The sequence below is a fragment of the Zeugodacus cucurbitae genome, chromosome 6 (genome assembly GCF_028554725.1).
Source record: "Zeugodacus cucurbitae isolate PBARC_wt_2022May chromosome 6, idZeuCucr1.2, whole genome shotgun sequence".
Taxonomy (NCBI): Eukaryota; Metazoa; Arthropoda; class Insecta; order Diptera; family Tephritidae; genus Zeugodacus; species Zeugodacus cucurbitae.
The window spans coordinates 41,545,271-41,559,366 of record NC_071671.1 but is presented as its reverse complement, the minus strand read 5'-3'; the positions used below and the strand labels follow the sequence as shown (position 1 = coordinate 41,559,366).

The 14,096-nt window shown below is 33.4% G+C and overlaps 2 protein-coding genes across 4 annotated transcripts in view; one reads left to right on the top strand and one right to left on the bottom strand.

Moving 5' to 3' along the window:
- Positions 1-14,096, top strand: part of LOC105215239 (tyrosine-protein kinase receptor torso) — a 128,687-nt gene that overhangs the window by 9,790 nt on the left and 104,801 nt on the right. Inside the window, exon 1 of one of the 3 annotated variants that reach the window (XM_054235040.1) lies at positions 332-1,019. The exons of the other annotated variants lie outside the window; for them this stretch is intronic. The gene's annotated coding sequence lies outside the window, so the exon portion shown is untranslated. Of the gene's footprint in view, positions 1-331; positions 1,020-14,096 lie in introns of those variants that run through there. 3 annotated transcript variants of the gene reach the window in all.
- Positions 1-14,096, bottom strand: part of LOC105215231 (putative ATP synthase subunit f, mitochondrial) — a 61,531-nt gene that overhangs the window by 19,748 nt on the left and 27,687 nt on the right. The window lies entirely within an intron of this gene.

The following is a 14,096-nucleotide window of genomic DNA, read 5'->3' as shown; positions in this document are numbered from 1 at the left end:
CCGGATTTCAAATCAACTCGTCATCCTGATCATTTATGTATATATAACCCCATATCTAACTCTTATATTTCTTGGTGACACAAACAACCGTTATGTGAACAAAACTATGATACTCTGTGCAACAGGTTGCGAGAGTATAAAAAGTACCTATTTAAATTTCATTTAGCGACATAATGGTATGTTAAAACAGCTGGTTTTCAAACATTCAGTAATAAATAATATGAATTAATACGTATTAACTGACAATTAATATTTTTTTTTTATTTTCCATGAAAAATTAGTTTGTCAATGAGCCAAATGAAAAAAAAAATGTCTTCAACCACTTTGAAATTTCGCGTTTTCATTTATATTTATTTTTGAAATTTGAAAATTTGTCGAAACCTACTACTACTTCACTTATTCATTGGATGATCGAATACAGTAGTGAAATTATTAAAAGCATTGCTGAAGCCGAAGAATGCACACATTTGGCTAATTGGCGACATTTTTTTTCAAGATTTCAATTTATTGCCTAGAATTTTTCAGACAATTTGTTCATTATCACAACAAACCTCAGCGTCCCGTTTTCGCTTACTATCCATCAAACTTGTAAAGGCAGCAAAAATTTACAACAACAAAGTGCTTCCTTGCATCCTTGTTGACATTTGATGCAAAGAAATTGAACATTGATTTAAGTGACTGACTACCACTTACACTGACACACACCTCTACACTAGATAAATACATTCATATGTGAGATTGAATTGGAGGCTATAATAAATAAGAGTTTATAACACACATACTATATATGTGCCCACCTCAATATTCACGTATAAAGCTGATACTTATCACCGATGTATGTGGGCTTTGCTTGGAAAAAACGACGCCAATAAATATTTATGGTTATTTAATGGAAAATAACGTTTTAACGCACATTTATGTATCTCTACAAACATTTAGGAAGGCTTGTACCAGTGCACACACACACTTACAATTAAGCGTGTGTATTTGTTCATGTTTATTATTGGCAAAATACACAGGTATGTATATATATATATAATATTTATGTATAATATACATGCATATGTGATTTACTTCCGGAACAATATGAATTTAAGCACTTGATTGACGTGAATATTCCATCAAATTGAAAATCAGAAGAATGTGTAATTTCCCGGCACAAAAAGTGTTTTTTTTCGAAAAATATATTGTAGATGGTGTTAAATGACAATTCGTTCTTAATAAATTGCAATTCAGCATAAGGTACGGTGGATAAGCGACCTACCACAAGTCGTTACGCGTTGGAGTCGCTAGTGTTAATGATGTACATATGGAAATATATAGTGAGCTGAAGGTTATCACCGAGAAGTGTTTTAGTTGCAATTAAAAAAAAAAATTCAGTTAAAGCAGTTACAATGTTGCCACCTGTTCAGAAATAAGAATTTATTTATTTTGGTACGATATATTTTTTCAGCAGATGATGAGACTGACAATTCAATTGCTAAAATAAATTCTCTTTGTATGTATATCGAGGTAAAAATTCTAAGTAAAACAAACCGTACATTATGGGCATCAACAGAAAGATGTTTAAGAAGTTTATAGTCGATTTTTGTTTGAGAAGAGTTGCCACTTATTTTGAAATTTATTGATTTTGATTAAATAAAATAAATGAAATAGTACAAGATAAGAAGAAATAGAGTTAGAAAAAATTGCTATTGCTAAGGTTGCCTGTTTTTTATACTCTCGTAACAAAGTTGTATTAGTATTATAGTAGTAGTATTATAGTTTTGTTTACATAACGGTTGTTTGTGTCACCAAGATATAAAAGGGTTAGATATGGGGTTATATATATATAAATGATCAGGATGACGAGTGGAGTTGAAATCCGGATGTCTGTCCGTCCGTCTGCCCGCGCAAGCGATAACTTGAGTAAAAATTAAGATGTCTTAATGAAACTTGGAACATATGTTCCTTGGGACCGTGAGAGGGTTGCAAATCGGACCATTGCCACGCCCACAAAATGGCGAAAATCAAAAACACATAAAGTGTCATAACTAAGCCATAAATAAAGTTATAAAAGTAAAATTTGGAATAAAAATTGCACTAGAAAGGGGCATTTTTGGATTTAATTTTTCGGGGGAAGTGGGCGTGGCCCGCCCCCAAATCGGTTATTTGTATAAATCTCGCACACCAATAAAGCTATATAAACCAAACTTTCTGCAGTCGATACTCTTACATACCCCACCACACACCATGGAAATAGTTGAAATCGCAAAATAACCACGCGAAAATTACTAAAAGTGAGTTAACTCACTAACGAAAAACGTCAGAAACACTAAATTTTACAGAAGAAATGGCAGATGAAAGCTGCACACAGATTTTTCTACAAAATTGAAAATGGGCGTGCATCACCCACTTATGGGTCAAAAACCATATCTCAGGAACTACTCGACAGATTTCAATGAAATTAGGTATATAATATTTTCTTGACACTCTGATAACACGGATAAAAAACTTCTTTCCTATAACTCAATTTTGAATTCCATCTGATTCCTTCAATTTATAATGTATACATAAGGAACCAATGAAGATAATGGAATAAAACTTTACACAAAAACTGCATCTCATTTCTGGATTCATTTATGAAAAAAAAACGGACTATAACTTTTCAAGACGCCAGATATCGAACATGTTGAACTCAGCGCCTAAGGGTAAGTTTTAACCGAAAATATGGGTAAATCTCTTAGATGATTTAAGATGACGGATCATAACATCTCTTTGCTCCCATATACCTAATTATAGTTTTTTTCAAAAATGCGGTGGGCTTTATTCCGCATATATGTATTAGTTAATATGAGAGATATCTTAGCAAAATTAAGTGAGCGTATAGATTTGGATATAGTGCACCTTGCTGATGAAAATAAATTAACTCGGTTCAGAAATTACCTCAGCCCTCATATACTATATATGACGATTTTCGTTATTCTAATAAACTTTATGCCGATTTTATGGGAAAATTTGTGTGTTATGTTAATAAAAGCCATCAATAAATTGCGAGAGTACAAAATGTTCGGTTACATCCGAACTTAGCCCTTCCTTATTGTTTTAATTTTTTTTAGTAAAGAACTGATAATTTAAAGGAAGTTTATGGTATTGATATTAAATTAAGTAAGTTTAAGAGTTTTTAAAGTTAAAACATTTGTAGCAGGCTTAAATCAAATCATTTCACTGCGCTCGTGTATAGTGATAAGAATAACCACAGATATTCCGTCACAGATCGTATCTCTACTTGGATTGCTTTTATGAGAATTATACATACATATAATGGCCTTAAAAAGTGAGCTTAATTTATGTAGTTACGTCTATAATTTCTGCTTTTAATTTATTATACATTGACATTTTTTTCATAACAATAAAAATGAAGTATAAATTCCAGAGTACAGAAACAATGAAAAACGTAAATTATATATTTCTCCGACTGAACAAAAGTCAGTCAACAAAGGTCAGACTAAACATTCAGTTCATGTAGACCAGTCCGCTTTGAGATTGCAATGCCGGTATGTTTTCATATCAACATCATTTAATTCATCTCCATCCCTTAATGTCAAATAACACGGGAAAATTAAATACTTTAACCGAATTTTGTGATTTGTAGCTAAACATCTAAATATTTTGACTTATTTATCACTTGCTTTACTCTTCCTACTAATAATAGGGGGTGAATCAATTTTGTTCCGAAAATTATATCAATTACATTGATATATGAACATATACATGTACAATTGTTACTATGTAACTATCATCAATGATATCATTTGCTAAAAAAGGACACAAACTATGCATCAACTTTGCCCGGATATAAAAAATACACGAGTGAATCACACTCGTGCTGCATTGGTGTAATCGTAATTGAAAGAATGGCATGTGACACAAAGAAGACACTAAAACGAGTACAACGCATCAACAGGTGTGTCCTTGAAATTGCTCCAGTGCATACATACATAGTAAGTCTATTGACAATACCTTAAGTCCAAACATAAATTACGCTTATCGATCTGATGTTGGGGACAACAAAGAGAGATTACGTTTATAAAGAGCGCACTACATTGTAATAAATATTCAATCAAAGCGCATTGTAATGTTTTCATACATATGTGCATATATGTAAACGTATTTACATATGTATGTATGTTTTGCTATAATTATGATGGTGATAACATTGTGTAGTAATTTAACTGATGTTCAAACAAACTTTACTACTTTTAAAATGCTTATATACTGCTAGAATCCTACAGCTACTCTGTTCACATTAGATACTGCTTTTGTAAAAGATTTATAATTCCCTACAATTTGCATATATGCATGTCGTCCGCTACACATTGTCAAACAGCCACTCGCTAGGCAGTTTAATGAGTGATGGGCTTTTTATAAATTTTTATGTTTACATGTATAGAGTGATCTATATAGTGTTGTTGTAATTGCATTTGCATTTCTATTCTATTTCTATATATACTATTTCTCGTTGGGAATTGGGCTGTTTTATCGTCAAAAAGCGAGGTTTTGCAAAAAATCGTTAAAGATTGAGGTTATTAATGACATATTTTAAACAAGATATTTGTGAGATGAAATCAAAAGCAAAGAGTTGACAATTTGGAACTAACAGTATAATAACTAAATCATTTAACAGATATATATACAATATGCATTTTTAGGTTGCTAATTAATCCAAAAATATACCGCAATTATGGAATTATACTCTCACAACCTGTTGTAGTGAATTTATTTATTTATTTATCGCTAAAAATGTGGTCGTTAATCTGCTGCACCCTCAATTTTGCGCCAATACGTTAACTAATGTTTTTTCGCAAATACGGTGCCAAACAGGTAGACATTTGTTTAATATTGTACTTAAAATGAAAGATATCGATCCATAACGCTTAAATAACGGATATTATCTATTTCATACAGTTATTTCTAAATTTGAAAAAATACTTCTATTCTACTAGAGTTTTAACTTAGAAATAACTTATATCTCGACTTCTTATCGATCCAATAACGCACAGTAATAAACTGTTTTGGTCATCTCAACAAGATTTTATGAAAAAAACATGTGATGTATAACACAATTCCGAAGTCCATCTGATTAGTTTATTTTACAATATACCGTAAATAATGATTATCGTTCCGATTTTTAAGGAAATCACTTAGAATCGTCACACAAACAAAAGGATAACGTCATTGTAATCATTTTTGTGCAACCTATCCATTTCCACCATGATTTTTGAAATTCAAATTTTTACGATTTTCTTCACCGTTAATGATTAATTTTGAGTAATTGTAATTTGTAAAAACCCATAAATAATTATTATTTTTTAGTAAAAAACATAAAAATCATAAATAATCATTATAAATGATTTATATTTTTTTTTGCTCAAAATAAAACTCCTTTTTGGATTACTGGTTTTTTATTAAGATTTTTGATACTGTTGTTTGATGTCCTTCTATACATATCTGAAGGACCAAATTCATGATATAATTTTGCCACTCCCCTCTTTCGCACCTCTGAAGATTAGGGACAAATAATCGAAAAACTAAAACCAAAATTAATGAATATTAGACATAAATAACGAGAATTAGCAGTCGGTAAGTTGTTTATAGGCAACATTGGTCATGAAAGGGTTAATAATTTTCTTGTTATTAATTTATTTTTTCATTATATGAATCACCCTGCATGTTCGCATACTCCATCACAGACATTACAAATACCCGTTGCTTTAACGACAATTTATAGACTTCAATAAAAAACAAGCAGATTTATACTTATTTTTATGTATGTACATATGTATGTATTTATGTTTACCTATTATTGCATGTACATATTGCAAAAAAATTGTGCGCGAACATGCAAAGGACTTATCTTCAACTTTTTACTGCAGCTTATCGCAGTAATACCATAACTCTCCCACACAAGCAACAGCGTCAAGGTATACTAAATGAGTACAGTTATAAAATTACAATGTAAAATTACGTGTAAGTAGAAAACTAAGCGATTTGCTTACTCATTACTGGCTTGTTAATCCAACATGCTTTGGTTACCGCTATTAATCCGACAATGGAACGCAGCAACAACTATTGTTTGAATTCCTGAAACTGAAACAATCCGGCAGCGATGCTCATTCAGAATATAAATGTAAAAACATCATTGCATTTCAGCAAAGTGCGAAGTGCATTTATGTCATGCGCTGTAAACTAGTTATATGTATATTAAAATACATTTTAGTTTGCTTATTGTTTTGTTTTTTTTTTCTGGAAATAATTTCCGCAGAATTTTCAAAAGCTGATGAGAGCTAAATGCGAAAACAAATGACTTACATTTAAAATGTAATTCGTTGAAAACGTAAATATAAAATTTTTGCTTTCTGCAAAATTAATTAGCAGCTTTGTTCCAAATTTATGACAAATAAAAAAAAGTTTAGCTCTGAAATTGCTAGGGATGCAAAAATCGTAAAGTAAAACATCGATGGTTCGACGTATTCATATTTCTTCAAAAAAGCATCGAATCGAAATAAAAAGCTAATGAGGGCACAAGCAGAAGCATTCATAAATGAAATATAGTAGTTACTACGTCTTAAGTTGATACATTTTATTTAATAAATAACATAACCGCGAAAAACCACGAAAAAATGAAAATTTTCAGTATTTTTTTTTTGCTATTAAATCATGTTATTTTACAAAAGTAATAATATGGCAATATTATACAATGCGTCCCGAAAATTTGAAAAAAAAAATTATAATTTCCAAAGTTATAGCTGTCTGTGTTGACCCAGTTCCAAAAAAAGGTCTTTGTGTTGACAATCATAAGTCCTTGGAGATTCATCTAAAACCGATCGGATAAAAAAAAATAGTTTTATAAATAGATAATTCTGGGTGTGATTTTGAAAAAAAAAATTTTTGGTTCAGGCCTGAGTTTATTATGTATTCTATTATGTATTTATTATGTATTTCATTACAATCTACTGAGCGGTTATCGTGTTACACTTGTCTACAGTTCAAAAAACATAGTTTTGAGATAAACACATTTAAAGTTTCACACTAGGGTGTTGGATTGCACGAGCGATCTTTGCTATTTGTCGAATAACTCGAAAAGTTATTATCGGATCAACTTCAAATTTTCAGAGAATATTTTTAAGATATTACACTTAACGAAAATTGATTTTTTGTAAATCCTGGCTACCCCTAACCCCTTAAATTTTCTTCTGCGTGAAAAGGTGCTCTGGCTTTAGAAAACAGTCGTTCACTCGGGACTGAAGTGGCCAGAATGTGTAAATATTAAGAAGCCTCGTTATACAACTTCGGAAACGAACTTTTTATTCCAACCACATCTCTATGGGATAATTTATTGAAGCTTATGCCTTTGGCAGCAGTTCTTAGAAAAACACCACTTGTAGTGTGAGGTTCATAATTGATTGATAGATTTTATGAGAGGATATTTGATGGTACATCTTCACCGAGTGATTGATAGATATTATCAGTATATGTATGTACTTCTGATTGTAGAAATATCTTAACCAAGATTTTGTGTGTAGAGGAAAACTGCTTGGTACTACACTCTAAAGAAAAGGAAGTTCACTGGAATAATGAAAATCATCATATATAGTAAATGAGGGCTGAGGTCACCACCAAGGTACATTATATCCAATAAAGGAATAAAGCCCACTGAATTTTTGAAAAACCTATTATTAGGTATGGGACTAAGGAGAAGTTATGACCCGATTTTAACAATTTCCGGTACAGAGACACACTATTTGTTCAAAACTTAACATGTGCATCAATATATTTGGTTTTTTATTATTCTACATATAAAGAATAAGAATAGAAGTATGAAAGAGACACGCAGTCCATAACAGTCCACTACTCTTAAACATATATGTTCAAATATATTCAACGGGCATACATATCAAAGACATAAATATATACATACATTTATATACAACACACATACATTTATATGAGACACTCATGCTTCAAATACAAACATATTTGCATGCACAAGATAACCTATTGTTTCTAGTAATACATAAATAGCGGAATAAAACTTTACACAAATAGTGCATATCATCTCTGGCTTCACTTGTGAAAAAATTGTCGAAAACGGACCATAACTTTTCAAGGCCCCAGATATCGAACATGTTGAACACAGCGCCTAAGGTTAAATTTTAACCGAAAATATGGGTAAATCTCTTAGATAATTTAATGTAATTCTGAGGAAATTGTTTTCTTCTAATAGTGTGTCTCTGTTCCAAAAATTATTAAAATCGGGTCATAACATCTCCATATATCTTCTCATAGCTCCCATATACCTAATTATAGGTTTTTCAAAAATACGGTGAGCTTTATTCCGCATATATGTATTGGTTAATATGTGAGCTATCTTAGTAAAATTAAATAAGCGTATAGTCTTGGATATAGTGTACCTTGCTGATGAAAATTAATGAAATCGATTCAGGAATTACCTCAGCCCTCATATACTATATATGACGATTTTCGTTATTCTATTAAACTTTATGTCGAATTTATGGGTTAATTTGTATGTTATCTTAATAAAATTTCTTCAATAAATTGCGAGAGTATAAAATGGTCGGTTGCACCCGAACTTAGCCTTTGCTTACTTGTTTAATAATAAATTTGAATAACAAATATACATACTATATATATGTTCATATGTACATATATATGTTCATATGTACATAAATAGATTCATAGATAGCTATGTATGTAAGTACAACAAATTGTTATTGCATTTTTTCCTATAATGGTAAAAAATATTCAAATATTTGAAAAACTTTAAGTGCACATATGTATGTATGCACTTTCCTTTATAAGCATATGTACAATTTTTTTTAATGTATACATTGTATACTGGTATTGGTGTTCAGTGTGGTTAGATTTTGCTTCTTTGTCAATTAGAGCATTTCCATTACCTACTTTTTTTGCCTTATTGCAAATGGTCGTTCTTTTAATACTTATCTGGATGCAACTTTCTTTTAGCTGAAAATTGTTTTGACTCAAACTGATGCAGCCAGCATTCGTCTAGCTTGTGGTAATAGTAGAGGTTGTCCTCGTAATTTGACATAATATTTAATGCTTTCTTCAAACGAACAGTAACTATTTAATTGCTTCCTTAAAAAATGTATTTTCGACTTTCTTTGCTTTTCCTCCATTTTAATGCTAGTCACAGTCAATTTAGCAATTTTGAGAAACAGAGAAAATGAAGAAGGAAGAGTGTACAAAACAATGTGTTGATATTTTATACATATGTTTACCGTTCCTTTATGAACAGCAGTTATCAGTTGTGGCTAGCCTCAATTTACATTTTTTTGTCTTCTTCTTCTTTGTTGCTACAAAGCAACTTTGCGGACCATTGGCTCGTATTCATGAATTTCCATCTAACTCACATCGTTCCAAATAAATTATTAATAGGATTACTTCCTTTATTATTACATCATGCACGTTACGTAAAAAAATCAACAACAATATCTATAGCATACATACATCCATTTGTATTTAGAAATATGTATATATAAACTTTTGCATTCAACCTTGTATTTTCATCAAATAATCCTACGCACTTTTTCGGCTTAAAATCCCATAAATGGCAATTAAATATATAATTTCAGTAAAAATGCTGAATGATAAAGGTTTGTTTGACATGATTTGTAGCTCGAACAGCTCAATTTAGTCCAATGGAATGTTCATTAAGGAATATTTCCAAAAAGAGCAATTTATTAACACTCATTACAAAGAGTGGACTTTATATTAAGGAAAATTCATGTGCAATAGTTTACAGAAGTATTATGTCCAATTACTGACAGATTGGTATAGAATTTATTTTTCAAGTTGGCTTATTTTAATGAGTAATTCAATAAAATCATTAGATTTCACTAATTTTCAACTCCATATATATTATACACGACCGCCCCCATACAAAGATAATGCTCAACCGATTTCAACGAAATTTAGTATGTAATGGTTTATTGACAACTTGGAAAAGAACGAAATCGGTTCACAACCACCCCTACTTTCCGCATACAAAAATTTTAGTTTGCACCTGAATCGTTCGCTTTACAATATATAAATCAAAACCCGTGAACACATCGAAATAAAATGGAATGGCACTATAATGACATCGTTCTTCCAAAAATTTTCGAATCGAATCGGAAATATCGGTTAACCCCTCCTGATTTTTCTTATAATATTGTACCAAATATTAAGATTTTTGATTCTGTGAAAGTTAAAATATAATGTAGTATGGAGTTGAAATTGGGGAGATGGGGTTCATATGTAGCAGTTCACGCAAGTGAGGAAAGTTTCTGATTGCCATTCACTTGGGAATGGCCAGGAACGATTTTTTTGCATATGACTCAAGCAGCTCACGACCTCCGGGTTTAGACCAAGTATCCTCTGGGTAGCCAACAGACATCCGTTTAAAGGCGAGCTAAAGTGAGAAGGTGAGTGGCGCGCTCTAGTGGATTCGGCTATATACGCTTAAAGCGGTTCCTACGCCAAATATATATATATATATATATATATATATATAATTATATTACATACTAAATTTCGTTGAAATCGGTTGAGCATTATCTTTGTATGGGGGCGGTCGTGGTTGTTATACGATTTCCCATCTTTTCACATCTTTTGACGAGGTAATGAAGAAAAATGTTTCGATATAATTTAGATATACAGTCTTGGATGTATTGTCATACCGTACGGTCGCATCTTTTTTCTTTCTCTCGCTAGTGCTGTTGTTGAGCATCTGCAATTCTAGCGGTATCTGTGCTATAACGCCACTTTACAGTTATTTACAAAGAACTTTTTCTTTTATTGTTAATTTCTCGTTGTGACTATTTCTTATTGTTAACTTGTACTACATTCATACAGTTTTGCATACATAAAAAGTAATAGTTTTCACAATGCCCCCTGGGGCCAACAATCTGGGTGATAATAGGTTTGCCCTATTATCCACAGCCCAGAAGACTAAAAGAAAAAAGCCTGAACAAACAACGTTGGACCAATTTCCGGAACTCCCGATAACAAAGAAGGATGACCCCAAATACCTCGTCATTAAGTCGCGGGATGCCAGTAAACCTATTACATCCATCTCCTGCTTTGCGATTTATAAAGGTATTCAATCTATCAGTAAAGATATTAACAACATTTCGTCACTTCGCGATGGCAGCCTACTCCTCCTTGTAAAAAATCAAAAAATTGCTGATAAATTCCTTTCCACTACGAATCTACCCGGTGCAGGCGCTGTTGAAGTCGCTCTTCACAGCACCCTTAACTCAGTCAAGGGCACAATTTATGCCCCCTTTATTTGCCAACTTAGCGACGATGAAATAATCGAAGGTCTCAAGGAACAAGGTGTCTCTGCAGTCCATAAGTTTAACAAATTGGTTAAAGGCGTTCGCGTACCTACTGGTGCCGTATTATTAACATTCAATAAATATACACTTCCTAACAGAATTGATGTAGCCTGGAGAACCCTAGATGTCCGTCCGTACTACCCTAATCCTATGCGCTGCAAAACTTGTCAGTTATTAGGACACACCGCTAAACACTGCCAAAAAACTCCTTCCTGTGTCATTTGCAACCTTCCTCCTAACCACCCTTCACCTTCTGATTGCACCAGAGTTTACTGCGCGAACTGCGCCGGGGAACACCCCTCGTCCTCTAATGCTTGCCCTAAATTTATTCAATCGAAAGAAATATTAAAGATTAAAACTATACACAAATGCACCATGCAACTCAAAAAATCCTAATAACAAAGATAATACTTCAATATCAAAAAATTCTAACCTTAATAATAACGCAACAACAACAAAGGCTAACAACGTATCATCCTCCACCATCAATTCATTGCATCACATAGAACTTCCAGAAACTCCAAAGAACTCCCCTCTTCAATACCCCTCTCCCTTGAATTCTTCCCCCTCCCCATCTTTCTCTCCACTTTCTCACATCCCATCGCCCGCCTCACACACCTTATCTCCCCTGGCATCTTTTGCCATCTCTCCTCTTGCTCATAACACCAATCCAACTTCCTCCTCCCTTTCATCTCCTTCACCCTCGTTGATGGAACAATAAATCCCCTTACCTCACATTATTATTTTTTTTTTTTTATCCATGTTATCCATCCTTCAGTGGAATATCAACGGATACTTAAATAACTACATCGAACTCGAACTTTTAATTAAAATATTCAACCCCTCAGCAATTTTATTAAATGAAACTCATCTTGCCAACAATATTGTAGCTCATACCCCCAAGGCATATATAGGTTATTTTTATAACCTCCCCAACAATACCACCAGCAAACAGGGAATAGCCATTCTTATCAACAGAAAAGTACCACATAACACCCTCCCCCTACTCCTTCAAACATCTCCTCCCTCTCCATAGAAATTCTTTCTCCTAACAAACTCATCATTATTTGTGCCTATTCCCCTCCTAATGAATCATTCACTTTAAGTGATATATTTCATCTCGTCCCGTCTTGTACTACCCCTTTCTTACTGGCCGGTGATTTTAACGCTTGGAGCCCCCTTTGGGGGTCTCCCTCAGCTAATCCCAAAGGTCGAATTATTGAAGATTTTATACTTGGTTCTAACTGCATTGTTCTTAATGACGGTTCCCCCACCCACTTTTCCACTCACTCTTCCTTTACACATATTGACCTATCGCTTTGTTCCTCATCCCTACTCACTAAAACCGAATGGCTCCGGATTGATGACCTACATGGTAGCGATCACTTCCCCATTCTTTCTAAAATTTCCTCTCCCCATCATGCATCCCGGTTTAAAACTAGAGTACACTTTAAAACAGACTTGGCTGATTGGGATAAGTTTGAACATTTCTGCAAATCTCTTTCCTGTCTTTTCCCCATTTCGTCCAATGTCCATCAGGAGTCCTCACGTATTCAAAAAATTATCCGTTCTGCAGCCAATTATTCCATACCTCAGTCCTCCTCTAAATCACTCAAACCTGCACCTCGTTGGTGGAATAGTGAACTTTGTGCGTTGAGACAACAAAAACAATTTGCTTGGCACCAATTTAAGCGCACTCGCTCAAATGCTAACTTGATGCAATACAAAAAATCTAATGCGATTTTTCGTCGTAAGGCGAAAGCTGCTAAAGTACTCTGTTTTCAAAAGTTCACTAGCGAAATCAATTCCTCTTCTAACCAAAAAAAGATCTGGGCTGACATAAGGAGACTGTCTGGTTTAACCTCCTTTTCTCCGATTTCTCTCCTCACTTCTCCTCGTGGCAACCTACTATATCCGCAAGATATAGCCTTAGAATTTGCGCTTCACTTTTCCAACGTTTCCTCGGATTCCAGTTTTTCTCCTGAATTTTACTCCAGCAAACTGTCCATTCTCTCCTCCCCTTACCTTCCTCCCTCGAACTTGTCTTCTTCAGCTAGGTTTTTAGATTCTGATATATCCATTTTTGAACTCCTCTCTGCACTCACTGTAGTTAAAGGCAAAACCCCAGGGATTGATAAAATATCCTACCCTATTATTAAACACCTCCCTCCCTTCCTGCTATCCCGTCTAATTAATCTTTATAATAACATCCTTCGGACAGGCAACTATCCTCTTCTTTGGAAAACCAGCGCTGTCATTCCCATTTTAAAACCTGGTAAGCCCCCCTGCGAAGTCAATAGTTATCGGCCTATATCCCTCCTACCTTGTTTAGGTAAACTTATGGAGAAAATCATTGCTATCAGGCTATCCTGGTATGCTCAATCTAACAATCTTATTCACCATAACCAGTTTGCATTTAAGAAGGGGCAGGGGACGTTAGATGCTCTTCTGCATCTTGACCAATTTGTCTCCGATGCATTATCCCACAAAAATCATGTGTCGATTCTTTCACTTGATTTTTTAAAAGCTTTTGATCGTATTGGTATACACGTGGTATTAAGGCAGCTCAGAAAATGGAAAGTCGGCTCACATATATATAACTTTGTTAAATCTTTTCTCACTAAACGTAAAAATAGTGTACTTGTTTCTAATGTCCGATCCTCTATACTTCCTCTTGATAATGGAACACCCCAA